This window comes from Triticum aestivum, chromosome 3D, assembly GCF_018294505.1.
Source record: "Triticum aestivum cultivar Chinese Spring chromosome 3D, IWGSC CS RefSeq v2.1, whole genome shotgun sequence".
Taxonomy (NCBI): Eukaryota; Viridiplantae; Streptophyta; class Magnoliopsida; order Poales; family Poaceae; genus Triticum; species Triticum aestivum.
The window spans coordinates 189598714-189615791 of NC_057802.1; positions in this window are offsets into that span (position 1 = coordinate 189598714).

The following is a 17078-nucleotide window of genomic DNA, read 5'->3' on the forward strand; positions in this document are numbered from 1 at the left end:
AAAAAAATACATCGTCCACGTCGAAAGCGCCTTGTGTACGTACGGCCCGTGCGCGGCATACCCAAAGGGGCGCCTCCCGAGTGGGCCGGTCCATTGGCTGCGCTGCGCAAGCACGCCTGGTTGGTGTGAAATTAAACGCCGAAAAAGACAAGTGCCTAGGAATCGAACCCTATACCTCACAAACGTTAAAGGGGGTACAATGTCAGTGGAGCCAGCCAACCCAAGTGATTAATGAGCTGCGCAAAATTATAAGAACCTGTGGTGGATCCTTTAGAATATATTTTTTAAACTCTAAATAAATTTTTAAATTTTGTGAAAACGCAAATATTTCTTGAGAATCTCAAAAAAAAAAATAGCAAAAACAGGAACAAATTGAAATCGCGAACATTTTACAAAATTATGAGCAATTTTTTGAAAACATGAATGTTTTTTCAAAATAGGAACATGATTGAAAACATTAACATTTTCTAAATTTTTATTTTTTAAACGTGAACATTTCATGAAACTCCCCAAACATTTTTTATTTTCACCGAAATTTTGCAAAACATTAACATTTTCTGAATTAGTGAAGAAATTATTAAAAAGGCAACAGTTTTTTTAAATTTCTAGAAGAAGAAAAATGTGAAAAAAATGTGATTACTTTTAAAATTTCGAATTCTAATTTTCTTTGAATCTCTGAACATTCTTGAAATTTGAAATTATATATTTCTTTAAATTTACGAACATTTTTAAAAGAAGTGAGCAATTTTTTAAAGTCATTCTATAATTTTCGAACATTTTATGGAAAAAGCTAACTTTTATAAAATTCAAATTTTGGAATTTCTAACAAAACACGAAACAGAAACATTTTTTTGAAAAAATGAACATTTTAAAAAATTTCAGAACAACTGTGGGAAAATGAAAATAAAATAAAAAATAATATAAAGGAAAACCAAAAACTCAAAAAGGGAAACAAAAAGAAAAAATAGTATTGATTGGGCCGGATAGCCCCGGGGCGCTTCCAAAAGGAAGAGGAAAAATAAGAGAAAAAATTGAAAGTGCAGTGTGAATTGAACTAGTGTCCTCATGTTTTGTCGACCGCTGCACTAACCACTCAGCCATTTAGGAAGGTCTGACAAGCTACATATTTTCTTTTTGTATATTGCTTCATTTTTCATTTTTCATTTCTCATTTTTTTCATTTTTTGTTCTCTTTTTTTTTCTTCCTTGTTTGATTAATTTTTTTCAATTCATGAACTCTTTTCAAATCGATGACTTTTTTCATTTTTGCATGAACTTTTTTAACAATTGGATGAAATTTGAAAAATGTTCACAAATACGAAAAAAAGTTTATTGAATTTGAAAAAAGTTCACGAATTTTAAAAAAAAGTTCATCAAATTTGGATAAAAAACTATTGAATTTGAAAAACAAAGTTCATCAAATTTGAAGAAAGTCCATCAAATTAAAAAATCATCGGATTTGAAAAAAAAAGTTCATTAAACTTGGAAACAAATCATCACATTTTTAAAAAGTTCATTGCTTTTGAAAAACCTTCATCTATTTTTTGAAAAATAAAATCATCGAATTTGAACAAAAATACGAATTAAAAAAATTACGCAATAAAAAATATTAAAAAAGACATGAATAAAACCGTCTCGGAAGTGACCAGTGAACCGGGAAAAAACCGGTTTGGGAAGAAACCCGAATAAAACAAGGGGATTCCCGCGACAGAGGAGACAAATAAAAATAGGACAACCTGTTTGTTCGATGGCGCAGTGGTGAATGTCGTTGGCGCTGAAGGAAGTGGTCGTGGGTTCGAACTCCCGCTGTGCACCTTTTTTGAACGCTTTTAACGAATAAGCAGATCGCTGCTCATGGGCCGGTGCAGCTCGCAGCCGTGCGGTGTGCGCTTCAGGCACCCGTTTGCGAACGGGCGCTTCAGCGCCAAATAGGATCCGCCCCTCGTTAATTGGGTAGCCCTATGTCTTGCTTTTAGCGAGACCTAGCGTGCACTCGCGCCAGAAAATCACCCTAAATGTACCGGCCCAGGCGCCTGAGGCCACTACCCTGTTTTTCTCATCATGTTTTTTGTTTTCATTTTTATTTTATTTTTACTTTCATTCATACTTCCAAAAATTCTAAATAAATAATTACATAAAACACTTTACATGAAACATTTGAGAAAAATATTGACCAAGCACTCGATAAATGTTAACTTTGTATAAATAAAATATTTCTCATGTATACAAGTAATATACAATATGTGTGAAAAAAGTTGATCATGTATTTAAAAATGTTAATCAAGCAATTGAAAAATTGTTAAACAAATATTTGAAAATGTTAAGCAAGCATTTAAAAAATATTGACCATGTATTAAAGAAATGTCAAACTTATATTTAAAAAAATGTTAATCAAGAATTTGAAAATATTAAATTGTGTATAAAAAAAATGTTGATCATGTATTCAAAAAATGTAAATCTTATATCCGGAAAATGTCAATCAAGGATTTGAAAATGTTAAAAATGTGTCTAAAAAATATTAACCATCTATTCAAAAATATATATAACTTGTATTTGGGAAATACTAAATATATATAAATAACATATTTCTAATCTATACAAAAAAAATATGTGAAAAAAGTTGGTCAAGTATTAGGAAATATTAGTAACACATAGAAAAAAAATCTTTAAAAAGTATTTGAAAAAAGTAATATATGTATAGAAAAAATGTTTCATCTATTAAAAAATATATTAATATTGTATTTAAGAAATGGCCGTCAAAGAGTTGAAAAATGTTAAAAAAATGTATAGAAAAATGTTGATCATGTATTAAAAATGTAAATTCTGTATTTGAAAATATTAAACATGTGTTAGAAAAATGTAAAAGAAAAAAGAAAGGAAAACAGAAAAGGAAATAAAAGGGAAAAACTGGTCCAGTAAAAGGACGAAGCCAGTAAAAGGTTCCCAAAGCCGGAATCATTGAAACGCTTAATGGACCAGCCCACCCCCGATAGCTCGATTGATCTTCCTGTGTGTTGCAATGATAATTTGCTGCAACATGCGACAAATAGGAAATCCGCTCTAGTTGGCTGCCTTAGAGTTTTTTCCTCAGCTTTCCCCCTTTTTTTAATCTTCAAAAAATGTGTGACAGGGGAGGCTCGAACTCCAACTCTTGAGATTTACTTCAAGTTGTAGTAACCAACCGGGAAAGGTTACTTGTTGTACCTACATACTTTCTTTTTCGCTTCTTATATGGCAAATGTAACTTTGTGAACTTTTAGACCGGTTTTGTCATGTTTTATTCTGGGTTTCCCCGTTTTCTTTTTTCTTTTTCTGTTCTTTCAAATGCATGAACTTCTTAAAATAAAAAAAATCGTCAAGGTTTTCTTAAATTTGTGTATCTTTTTCAACTTGTTAAACCTTTTTCCAAACTTTTTCATGATTTTTTTAAAAAATCTGCGGCAAACTCAAATCTGTGGACATTTTTATAAATCGATGAGCTTTTTCTAAATCTGTGAATGCTTGGGCCGGCCCAACAAGCGCCTGATAGGAGCGCTATCGTCGCCTAGTTGCGCCAAGGCCAACGGATTTTCTTTCTTTTCTATATTTTCATTTTTCTTCTCTTTAATCATTAGTTCTTTTTTCTCCTTTTTAACATTTAATATTCTTTTTAAACCTGTTGAATAATTTGAAATATTTTTTAGAATACGAAAAAATGTTCTTGTTTTCAATTATTGTGTAAAATTTTAAAAAATGTTTTGTAATTTCAAAAAAGTTCCATTTTGTGTTCACAAATTTAAGAAAAGTTTTTGTTCAAAAAAAGTTGATAAATATTTTTTTAAAGTACGTAGTTTGCAATTTGTATTTAATATTTTCATCAATTGTTGGCAATTTGTTATGAATTTGGAAAAAGTGTTCAACTTTGTAATATTTTCATAGAAAATTTGAAATTCTAAAATAGTTGAAAATCTTCAAGAAATGGTTAGGACTTAAGAAAATGTTCATGTTGATATGTTATGGCAGAAATTGCAAATAACAAAATATTTTAAATTAGGAAAAACTACATGCTCACATATGCACCCATGTGGCCTAGTCTCGCACACTCCTCTCAACTGGTGGCTTTTGGAGTATGCATAAATAAACCCAACTTCTTGCAGTAGCCTGGCACAAACATATGAGGCATCCATGACAAGTTTGAATGACTTCTGACACCATTTGCACGTTGTGACACGCCAGGTCATTTATTGGTCCTTTTCACCGAGAAAACTCCAGAAAATGTAAAACTTGACAAATGGACCATTCTGCCCCGAACCCCCTCAGTTGAACATGATCTATTTTCTAGACATCCTTGAAATTACCCCAACTTTTGAAAGCAGGTGGGCATACCCATGATTGGCATCCATGCCTGATTTGAACGACCTTCGACCTCGTATGCAAGTTACGACATGCGTGGCAATTTATTGACTTTTTAACCGAGAAAACTCTAAAGAATGCAAAACTTGTAGAAACCCAAACAAATTGGCATGCTATCTTGAATTGACATGGCCATGAAAAAAATTTGGCGCCATTTATGGGATGTCGAGAAACGAGGTGCTCCCAAACGGACCCTTCTCGCCTACCCTAACACTCTCCGTTGAACATGGTATTTTTTGGAAATCTCGGGACAGACCCCAACTTTTACAAGCCGATGGGCATGCCCATGTTAGGCATTCATGCCTCATTTGAATGAGTTTTGACACTGTATACACGTTGCGACACCTCTAGGCATTTATCGGCCATTTTTTACCAGAAAACTCTAGAAAATGCAAAACTGGTCAAACCCCAAACAACTTGGCACCGAGCCTTGAATTGGTCATAAAAGGCCATGATTTTTTTGGGCCATTTCAAGGATGTCGAGAAACAATGTCTCTCAGACGGAGTCTTCTGGCCTACCCTCCGTTGAAAATGGTCTAATTTTGGACTTCCTTCAAATGACCTGAACTTTTGCAAGCAAGTGGGATTGCCCATGGTATAGGCATCCATGTCAGGTTTGAATGATTTCTAACGCCGGATGCAAGTTGAGACATGTCCGGTCATTTATCGGCCTTTTTTGACCGAGAAAAGTGCACCAAATGCAAAATTTGTCAAAAACAAAAACAACTTGTATAACATCCTGAGTTTTCATCCTGATAACTTAGAGCTAACACATGTTGAATCTGATCTTTTGTGGTGTTGATTTTGAAAATTTTCCTTTTTATTTGGAGCTTTTGAATTTCTTTTGTTTGAAATTTGAATTGGATTTTCTACTTGCATAAAAGTGCTCCATGCCTTAGGAAAAATCATATGACTATTCTACTACAATTATAATTCCCAAATTTCTACCATAAAAATATTTTCTTACAAAAATAATTTGGCCAAAAAGAATTTTTCAAACTTCAATTATAACTCACAACTTCAAGATTTCCTAGTGAAACCTTGTTGTGAAGCATGATTTTGCTCTAGAAGAAATCCTAAAGAAAAACTTAGGGGCTCGAATTTTGAAGAGAACGAGCATTCGAACACTTCAACTCCATGGTACTAAATTTGATTGTCTTGATAACACCTATTGATATAGTTATTTGGAGGAATGAATATTTGCAGTGATTGCGGTTATGTGAAAACTTATTCGTAATACTAAAATCATGGAGCTCCAGCTCATGGCTGGCTTCATGTCCCGTTGCTATATGTTGAGCTAATTCACGTAACTGTGACACCATCACGGATTTGGAGATTGAGTGGTAAAAGATCGACGTTCTCCAAAGAAGTGTGTATGTGGTAAACAAGAGCACTCATAGCTGAGCTCGAAAGAGACAACCCTTGTTGATCCATGGTGCAAAAAATTAAGCCACAGTGGAAAGCAATTGCATATGTAAATTTTGGCGTAACGTTGTCACTAAGAGTTGAAGTTCCAAAGAATAATGATTGAGAGAAGTGTTTGAAAGCCATGATTAATAAATACTTGGTGGAGTAAATGAAATGCTTGAATTCTTCGCTCTCTTCACTTCTGAAACTCCCTAGTGCATTTGTTTTATAATTAGCCTAAAAAGAATGTCCATCCCGAGAAACTATAATTTGTGTGCCACGTATCGCACACGCAACTATAATCTGAAACGTGTTTGATGTCTCTGCCATCGCAAATGTTTCGTATCATTTTTGATGGTTTTCTTACACCACCTTTCGTGATTAATGCATCGCACACAGTTTGGTCGAAGGGTCTCTGATTGTACTGTCGCATTTGGACCATCCTGCAGTAGTGTGTGCTCATCGCTTTTGCAATTCCCTTCCACCGTCAACCCCGATGGATAACTACATACACCTATCGTTCATACTTTCATTCCCAGTTGCTCTTGTTATTACAAGATACATCGAAATATTCTCCAACTTTTTAAGAATCCTTTATGCCACTGCCTTGCAATTCTTTGCCACATGAATACCCGTACGGATATTCCTCACACTTACCGAGTATCCGTTCATCCCCAGTTGTTCATATGTTACATAAGATACTTATAAATACTATCCGACCTTTTGATAACCCTCTGCCAACTATTGCTCTGCAAATACTTGTCTGCTTGCATTATGGTTACTTTGCATATGTCTAACAATATTCATTAGTATCCTTTGTCATCGTCATTTTGAGCCTTTGATTTGATATGTTTGTGAATGGTCGCAATCATCAGTCCAAACTAGAATTCGTCCTTTCAGCTCAGACGTCACTCCAGACATGAGCTGGTTCTTGGCAAATCAAACCTTGATTGATTGTCAATCTATGTCTATTTAACTTGCGTATCTTTTGATCCGAGCCTTTGCTTCTGATGCCCCAATTTGGAAATCATAATTCCTTTGTATTTAAGCTTTGAAATTATCCAGATATTTCTATAATCCGATGCCTTGGCATTATTTCTTCTTCTAGTTGAACATCGATACTCACATCAGATTCTTTGTGGTCCGCCAGATCCTTTGGTGGATTATTATCAGACCATTCCTACATATTCTCAAAACCTTGAGTTCTTCCCCTGATACATAATGCCTTTGGTAAATTGTATCCCCTGCTCTTGTCAGCCATGCTATGCTTCCGAGCTTGAGGTCTTTACTCCTGAAGTTTATGGTATATGTTCCTAAGATGCCCCTATGGGTTGAAGCTATGCCTTCCATAAACTGTGTGAACCTGAAGATTATGCGGGTTATATCTACTCGCGTTTCGTCGGATAAATTTTCAACTCTACAACTTCTTTGAAGACGAGAAGTGAATGAAAGGTTAGGCATTGAAGAAGTGGGAGTCGACCTTGAACCATTGTGTTCATGCCCATGGACCTGATGCGGAACTTGTCATGGAAGCTTCTTGTAATAATAATAATCCCCTTGTTATAAGTTCATCTTGTATCTATGTTTGGTCCTTTGCAACCATGGTTCCGACCATGATTGTTCTTCTTTGATCCCATTTCTAGGACAAGTTAAAGCACTTGCCTTCCGCAGATCAATTCACCAGTCCAACCTCTATTCTGATCTACCTTCAAGTTTTACCCTATGGTATCTCGAGAATATCACAGAACTACATAACTTCTTATGAGTTCTTCATCAGCTATTATTTCACAATTCCAATTTTTTTCTGGGATTCTGAGTTGTTAGTCACTTGAGGACACCGATTAGTAAATCGAGTCCGCACTACGATTCAACAACTTTTAGTAATCTTCATTGTTTACGAGTTTGTACTCGAACATGTCATTCCCATCCGGTTGGCTACATCATCATCGCCATGCTAAAGCTTGACCATGCTACTTATGTCCTTCATCCCCGGAACATGCGCTAAGCTTATGTCGAGCTTTCAACATCATATTATTTGCCTTTGATTCTGAGATTGCATCGTATATGTGGTTCCAATAACTTTCGATTCATTATTCCTTTTGCTTGATGTCGTTGCTGATCAATTACATCTTCATGAAAGCTCTCGACAAAAGGTGTCATGATCATCTTCAACATTTTGACTTTCTGTCTAGATGAGAATCGAATTCATGATGAGAAATACCATCCTTGCTGATATGTCTCCAACGTATCTATAATTTTTTATTGTTCCATGCTATTATATTATCATTCTTGGATGTTTTACATTCATTTTATAGCAACTTTATATCATTTTTTGGGACTAACCTATTGACATAGTGCCCAATGCCAGTTGTTGTTTTTGCTTGTTTTTTACTTCGCAGAAAAAAAATCGATAGTACGCCAAGAGCGTACCATAGCTTTATAGAAGATAGAAAAATATGTACACGAGTTTAAGAGTTAGTTAGATGCCACAAGACGACATCCAACACAACCTCCACTCCACTCAGGCTATAGAGTACTCACAAAGGTGTTGAACTCCGCTAACTTCGGCTTTCGCCCACACACTAAGCTCTTGAAAAATGAGGTCTACCGTGCCTAATTCGTTCCTCAGGACACCACTACCAAACACTCTAGTGTTGCATTGCTTCCATAGACACCAAGGGATGAGCATCACAATGGAGTCGAACCCAGATCTAGAGGCCTTGTCCATTCTCTTCCTCACCCTACACCACCACTCCTCCAAGTTGTCCTGAGTAGAGGGAAGGAGTGTCAGACTTATTTGCAGTCTGGAGAAACAAAGAAACCATACCTGTTTCGCATATACACATTGAATCAGGATGTGATCCACCGTATCTTTCTCTTGCTCGCATAGGTAGCAAGGTGACCTCTCCTCCTGCAGGCCATTCCTCAATCTCCTATCGGCTGTCCATAGGCGATATTGCACTGCCAGCCATATGAATAACTTGCACGCCAGGGGTGCAGTACCCTTCCAGATTGGGCCAGCCGCCTGCATCTCGGTAGCGCCAGCACATAGCATGCTATATGTCGAGGAGGCTGTATAAATCCCTGCCGCATTACACGCCCAGATTGGCGCATCCTCCACATTCATAGTGAGTTGGAAGGTCGCTAATATTTCCCAGAGTATGATGAAATGTGCCAAACCCTTTGTATCCAAATCCCAGACAATGTCCTCAGTCCAGGAGTGCATCCACAACCCATCCTTAACCATTCCGCGGTTAGCAGTTCGAGTCCTGATTAAAGCTCTTATGATCGGCGCAATTTCTCCAACAGTAGCTCCATTGACCCAACGATACTTCCAGAATAGAGTCTTCAACCCATTGCCAATCTTCCACTTAACCAAGCTTCCAAAAGTCGCCTCCACTAGCTTGTCAGAAGTCAAGTTCAACTCTTGCCAAGGCCTAAGCTCATCCGTTCTTTTCAACCATTCCCATCATAGCCGAAGCACAATCCCTTGCTTAAACAGATCCGTAACTCCGAGGCCGCCTAGCTGTTTGGGGCGACACACTTTCCTCCAGGAAACCAAGCACTTTCCACCATGAATCTCATCCGTTGAAAGCCCTGCAACCCTTATCCACTCTTTCTAGGGCCCACTTAGGCGCCTCGGCCACAATCAGGTGGTGGGCAGGTCTTGCTCTCATCACATGATTCACTAGGATTAATCTGCCGGGCCTAGTAACCATCCCCCTCTGCCATCCTGGTAAGATCTTCCGAGCCGCATCCACCATAGGCTGCCATTCCGATCGGGTGAGGTGCTTAATGCTTAGTTGCAATCCAAGGTATTTGCAAGGGAAGTTATCAATCTTCCACGACAAAGCAGTCCTGACTAGTTCCACATCTCCCTCCTCCAGCCGGATGAGAATTGCCGAGGATTTCACAAAGTTAACTTTCAGCCCGGTGGCATTACCAAACATCTCGAACATTTACCTCACGAGCATCAAATCAAATCGGATAGGCTTGATGAACAACACAACATCATCCGCATACAACGACAACCTTTGCATGGGATTACAGTCATTCATCTTACTCAAGATCTGACTGTCATGGGCCTTGATCACCATCGCTGTGAGCACGTCCATAGCAATGATAAAAAGCAGCCACGAGATGGGGTTACCTTGAGGAAGACCTCTCGCAACCAAACGGAGTCCAAACGCAGTGAAACTTTATGGAGAATTTTTCTGGGCCAGAAGACATAGGATGGGCCAAACAAGTACTAGAGGGGTGCCCCGAGGGGGGCACAACCCTCCTAGGCGCGCCCTGGTGGGTTTTGCCCACCTCGGTGGCCTCCCGCACCGCCTCTTTGCTCTATAAATACCCCAATATTCTAGAAACCCTAGGGGAGTCGACGAAAATCAATTCCACCCGCCGCAAGTTCCAGAAACCACAGATCCATCTAGACACCATCACGGAGGGGTTCATCATCTTCATTGGTGCCTCTTTGATGATGCGTGAGTAGTTCATTGTAGACCTACGGTGTAGTTAGTAGCTAGATGGCTTCCTATCTCTCTTTTGATTCTCAATACAATGGTCTCTTGGAGATCTATTTGATGTAACTCTTTTTGGGGTGTGTTTGTTGGGATCCGATGAACTTTAAGTTTATGATCAGATCTATGTTTTTATCCATGAAAGTTATTTGAGTCTTTTGATCTCTTATATGCATGATTACTTATAGCCTCGTATTTCTTCTTCGAATCTTTGGTTTAGTTAGGCCCACTAGATCGATTTTTCTTGCCATGGGAAGAGGTGCTTTGTGATGGGTTCGATCTTATGGTGCTCGATCCCAGTGACAGAAGGGGGAAATAACACGTATGTATCGTTTCTATTAAGGATAACAAGATGGGGTCTATTCCTACATGAATAGATCTTGTGTACATCATGTCATCGTTCTTATTGCATTACTTCATTTCTCCATGAACTTAATACACCAGATGCATGCTGGATAGCGGTCGATGTGTGGAGTAATAGTAGTAGATGCAGGCAGGAGTCGGTCTACTAATCTTGGACGTGATGCCTATATAATGATCATTTCCTGGATGTCGTCATGATTATTTGAAGTTCTATCAATTGCCCAACAGTAATTTGTTTACCCACCGTATGCTATTTTTCTCGAGAGAAGCCACTAGTGAAATCTACGGCCCTCGGGTCTCTTCTTTATCATATTTGCCTTCGAGATCTATTTTTATTTGCTTTTATTTTCAGATCTATTAATCCAAAAACCCAAAAACACTGTGGTGCAATTTATTGTTATTTATTTGATCTCGCGTTCCGGCGAGATCTATTTATCCAATCTACTACAATTTCACCTATCTTTTTACCCGGGAGGGATTGACAACCCCTCTTTTACGTCGGGTTGCAAGTATTTGTTCTTTGTGTCTGGGTGTCGTTCACGTAGTGTTGTGTGGTTCTCCTACTGATTCGATAACCTTGGTATCATCACTGAGGGAAACACCTACCGTAGCTGTGCAGCATCATCCCTTCCTCTTTGGGGAACTACCGACGTAGTTCAAGCCGCATCAAAAGGAATTTCTGGCGCCGTTGCCGGGGAGACATCATCAACATCTACCAGGTACCTAATCACAAATCTCATCTCCTTGCAATTTACATTATTTGCCATTTGCCTCTCGTTTTCATCTCCCCACTTCACAAAAAATTGTCGTTTTATTCGCTCTCTTTTTCGTTCGCCGTTTTTCTCGTTAGATGTGTTTTTGAGTGCAATCTTGTTGCGTAGTCACGCTGACTCAAGAAAACACCAAGTTGTGTGATTCCCCCAATATCAACAACAATGATTTTATTAGCACTCCGATTGCTCCCCCCGCCACTAGTGCGGAGTCTTGTGATATTAATGCCGCTTTGTTGAATCTTGTTATGAAAGATCAATTTTCCGGTACTCCTAGTGAGGATGTCGCGTCCCATCTTAACACATTCGTGAAATTATGCGATATGCAAAAGAAAAAAGATGTGGACAATGATATTGTGAAGTTGAAATTATCCCCGTTTTCTTTGCGAGATCGTGCACAAATTTGGTTTTCTTCTTTGCGTCGCAATAGTATCGATTCTTGGGATAAGTGCAAAGATGCCTTTATTACTAGGTATTTTCCGCCCGCGAAAATTATTTCCCTTAGGACAAAAATCATGAATTTTAAGCAACTTGAGCATGAACATATTGCACAATCTTGGGAAAGAATGAAATTGATGCTAAGAAATTTTCCTACTCATGGTTTAAATCTTTGGATGATCATACAAAATTTTTATGCGGGAGGTGAATTCTGTTTCTAGAAATCTTTTGGATTCCACTGTGGGTTGTACTTTTATGGAAATTACTTTGGGTGAAGCTACTAAATTGCTTGATAATATTATGGCAAATTATTCACAATGGCATGCCGAAAGAGCTCCTACTAGTAAAAGGTTAATTTGGTAGAAGAAATAAATTCTTTGAGTGAAAAAGTTGATGCTCTTATGAAGTTGGTTTCTAATAAAAATGCGCCTATTGATCTTAATGGTGTGCCTTTTCCTACTTTGATTAGCAAAATAGTCATGCCATAGATATGAATTTTGTTTTGCGAAACAATTTTAATAACAATGCTTATAGAGGTAATTTTAATCCTAGGCCTTTTCCGGGAAATTCCTCTAATAATTATGGTAATTCCTATGGTAATCCTTCTTACAATAATAATAGGAACACCTCTGATCTTGAGAATAATATTAAAGAATTCATCAATGCTCAAAAGAATTTTAATACTACGATAGAAGAAAAGTTGAGTAAGATTGATGATATGTCTAGAAGCATTGATAGAATTTCTCATGATGTAGAAAATCTCAAGATGAAACTTTTTGTGCCTAAGGTTGAGGAATCAATTAAAGCTTTATATGTTTCTATGGATGAAAGTAAGAAAAGAACCTCTATGCTTGGAGCTAAAAGAGAATTTTTAGAAAAGGCATTTTCTAGTGATTGCTTTCATAAAAATGATGAAGATCTTAAAATGATTGGTGTTTCTTCTATTGATTCCTTTTTAGTAAAATTAAAATTGATGATAAAGGGACTGAAGAATATTCAATTTTAGCTAGAAGGCGTCCCGATAATTCGGAGGTGAAAATCTTGTTGAGAAAATCGATAAAAGTGGGTTTGGAGAGGTCAAAACTTTAACTAGTGATGTGCCCCCTCTTTTGGATTACAAAGATTTTAATTATGATAATTGTTCTTTGATTGATTGTATTTCTTTGTTGCAATCCATGATTAATTCACCCCATGCTTATGAAGAAAATAAAGCTTTTACTAAACATATCTTTGATGCTATGATGAAAGCTTGGGAAGAAAAGTTGGAATTAGAGGTTTCAATTCCTAGAAAATTACATGATGAATGGGAACCTACTATCAAAGTCAAGATAAAAAATTATGAGTGTTTTGCTTTATGTGACTTGGGTGCTAGTGTTTCTACAATTCCGAAATCTTTATGTGATGTGCTTGGTCTTACCGATATCGAAAAATGTTCTTTAAATTTCTACTTGGCGGATTCTACTATTAAAAAGCCTATGGGAAGAATTAATGCTGTTCTTATTCTTGCAAATAGGAATTATGTGCCCATAGATTTTATTGTTCTTGATATTGATTGCAATCCGTCTTGTCCTACGGGTAGACCATTTTTACGTACTATTGGTGTCGTGGTTGATATGAAAGAAGGCAATATTAAATTTCAATTTCCACTAAGGAAGGCTATGGAACACTTCCCTAGAACAAGAATTAAGCCACCATATGAATCAATTATGAGGGCATCTTATGGATCTAGAAAGAAAGGTGACAATACTTAGATCTTTGCATTATGCCTAGCTAGGGGCATAAAACGATAGCGCTCGTTGGGAGGCAACCCAATGAATAAAATTTATTTTTGCCTTTTTCTTTCTATTCTTGAGTGTTTGCAAAATTATGCTACTGTTATGATTGTTTTTTATGTTTTATTTAGTGTTTGTGCCAAGCAAAGCCTTTGGGATCATGCTGGGTGATAGTTGATTTGATCTTGTTGGAAACAGAAACTTTGTGCGCCAGTTGCATAATTTTTAAAAATCATAGAAGCGTGATAAAATTCTGAATTTTTTACACAAGATTTATATACAAATTTCCAACGTTGTCCTAATTTTTTAGAATTTTTTTAGTTACAGAAGTATTAAAAGTTTTCAGATTGCTAAAGTGTCACGACCGGTTTTTCAATAAAATAATTATTGAGAGACCAATCCCTTTTACGGACCAGTAAGGAAGAATCCCTTCCCACTGGTAGACAATATCTTGGTCACAGAAGAAAAATACCAGGAGTACTGAATATAATACAAGGTTGAGCGGAGACTGCCCAACAATTTATTACATGCACGCCAATAAAACAAGACGGCGGATAGGGTGGCATAACTACTAACTCACGATAATAACGGTGGTGGAAATATCACCGCGAAGCGAGTGATATGACTCCTGAAGACTACAGCTCTTCGAGCGTCGGAGTGAGGCTCGAGGAGACTTATTGCGGGTGGCGGAAGCGTATATAATACAAGTGACCAATATCCGGGATCGCACAGGACTGACTGGGACTCCTCTAGGCGTCGGACGCGCTATCAAACTCTTCATCCAAGAGATCGCCTTCGTCAACATCTGGCCAAATCAACAAGCCAGGTGAGTACTATGAAAGTACTCGCAAGACAGTTCGGACATAAGATATAACAAATGTAAACATGAAGCATATAAACAAGTTAACCAATGCGTTCAGACATAGAGATAATAAATACGGGGTGCCAAACGAGGGTCTGAAGACTCCTCGAGAGGAAACTGCAAGAATAGTAATACTGGTGCCAAACGAGTGTCTGAATGACTCCTCGAGAGGAAACTGCAGAATAATAATACTGGTGCCAAACGAGTGTCTGAATGACTCCTCGAGAGGAAACTGCAGAATAATAATACTGGTGCCAAACGAGTGTCTGAATGACTCCTCGAGAGGAAACTGCAAGAATAATAATAATGCCACAGTCGGACGTCTGAGCGACATCACATAAAGGGCTTATAACAGAAAATAAAAGACGAACATGCCACAGTCGGACGTCTGAGCGACATCACATAAAGGGCTTATATTGTAGCTCAATAATTCATTAGCTCGAGAGTATAAATTATCACAAGTACGAGACAAATATAAGGTTAGTCCATCCACAGAAATAATAATTAAACTGGGTTTACCACTTGAGTTTGTTCACCGGGGACAAGTTTTCCACGCGGATAGATATGGATATACTGATTTCACTACTTGATCATGGATACGATGACTTGGAAGAATTTGACTCTGCAGAGTTTGTACTTAACCACAGCCAACGGATTTCAGTAGTCACGGGGACTAGTTCCGTTTACGGTGTTTTGGAAGAAACATGTCTAACCAGTACACACCCATTCAACATTCCGAAGCCAGGGATCACCCTCGGCAACGTTCAAGAAAAACCTTGAGACGGGGAGGCTACAACCTCGCGTAGCATGGGATCAAATTTCTATACGCGCGCTCTAAGGGGGTGCCCCCCCTCTCGGTCCCAACCGGAAACACCCATGCCCCCTGACCGGATGACTGGCTTTAATCCTGGGCCACGGTACCATCATCCCGGCCCCTCTGTTTGGTGTGTACACGGAAAGAGGTTACCAACTTACTAAACCGCATCTTGGCAAAGAAACATGTGGTAGCACGGAAGGGGAAAAGAACGATAACGTGACTCCGTCCACGTTAACGTCGGAAGTTGTCGGATGACGCAAGGCTGGTATGCTACAACAGTACCACCTTGCTGCCCTTCATGTCACCACATGATTAGGCCATCTCTCACCAGAGATCATCGCAACTTTGGAACATGCGGGTAGTTGCCTCACAAGCAACGGGGAACTCACCGATACTCATATGCCACGCACAAACTTTCACGCAAACATGCAAAACACCTATCATATCAAAGGTTCAAACATGCTTGCCTGGTTCGGAGAAGTCGGAGTCTAGCTCGGCGAAGTTCGCGGCTCCGTCACCTCTTCCGGAACCTACGGCAATACGAAAACGGGTACTAACGTGAAAACCAACGCGTGCACAGAAACTTCTCCAAAAATTTCCAAATAAATCCCATAAAAAACTAGACAAAATTTTAAGACTGTCAGAAAAAGAATCACTCAAAAATCCCTTTTTATTAAAAAGTTATAAAGGTTTCTGTCCAGGGACCCATCTGTAATGAAACAGAAAAGTTCCAGGGTTTAAACTGAGAAACCAGAAAACGGTTCGATTGGAAATGCGCAAGCTCAAGAGGGAAAGCGTATTTGCCCGAAGGCGCCAACAGAAAACGGTTCGAGGGGAAATAGAACAGAGGCTGACAGGGGGGTCCCACATGTCAGGTTTAAAAAGCTCGCCGGCGCCCGAAGACTGCGGTGGACGCCGGCGTCGAACCACGGCGAGTTAGGGGGATCGGAGGGTACCAAGAGCTTCAGCGTGTTCTTCCGCGTCGGTGGGTGGTGGACTCGACCGTCGGAGAGCACCACGTCGACGGCGACACTTTCTCCGGCGGACGGCGGCTCGGGTGATGGTGGAGAACTCCGGTGGAGGGTTGCAAACTTCGAATTGAAGCGCGGGTCAGAAGGAGGGATGCATAGTGAAGCTACTGGCAAGAGATGGGAGGCAGAGGCGCACGCACGGGAGCGAATCGAGCTGGATCCCGTGGCGGGTCGCGGCGGCCGGAGTCGAGGAAGGAGACCTCCTCGGGGCTCTTCCAGTGGCTAGGCGTGCTCTAGGTGGAGTGCAGGGATGGTGTGGGTTCGAGTTGAAGCTCGGGGCCTCTATTTATAGGCGGATCGACGGGGTGGCCGTGAACGGAGAATCTCCGGCGAGCAATTACGGCGATGCAGTGGATTGGCAGGAGGTTTGAGTGGCCAGGCAGCATCAGTGGAGGTTACTGGTGCCGTTCCCCCGCAAATCTCGGTTGGTCTTGGCGTAATGGCGCCGGTCCACGGTGGGGTGGCCGCACGGGCACGACGGCGGCAGAGAGCGCGCTCCGCGCCCTGCGGTTCACGACGAGAGTGGCAGCGCGTTCGGGGGAGTGGAAGGCCACGCGGCGAGCTCCGGTGGCTTGGGCGGCGCTGGGTGGCGCCGTCAGCGCCGCGCCTCTCTCTGGCGGCCGCAAAGCCGCCGCTGGCGTCGGTCACGGGGCGGCGCACCTTCTGCTGCTCGTCGCCGACGTCCGCAAGGTGCCAGACGTTCGTGC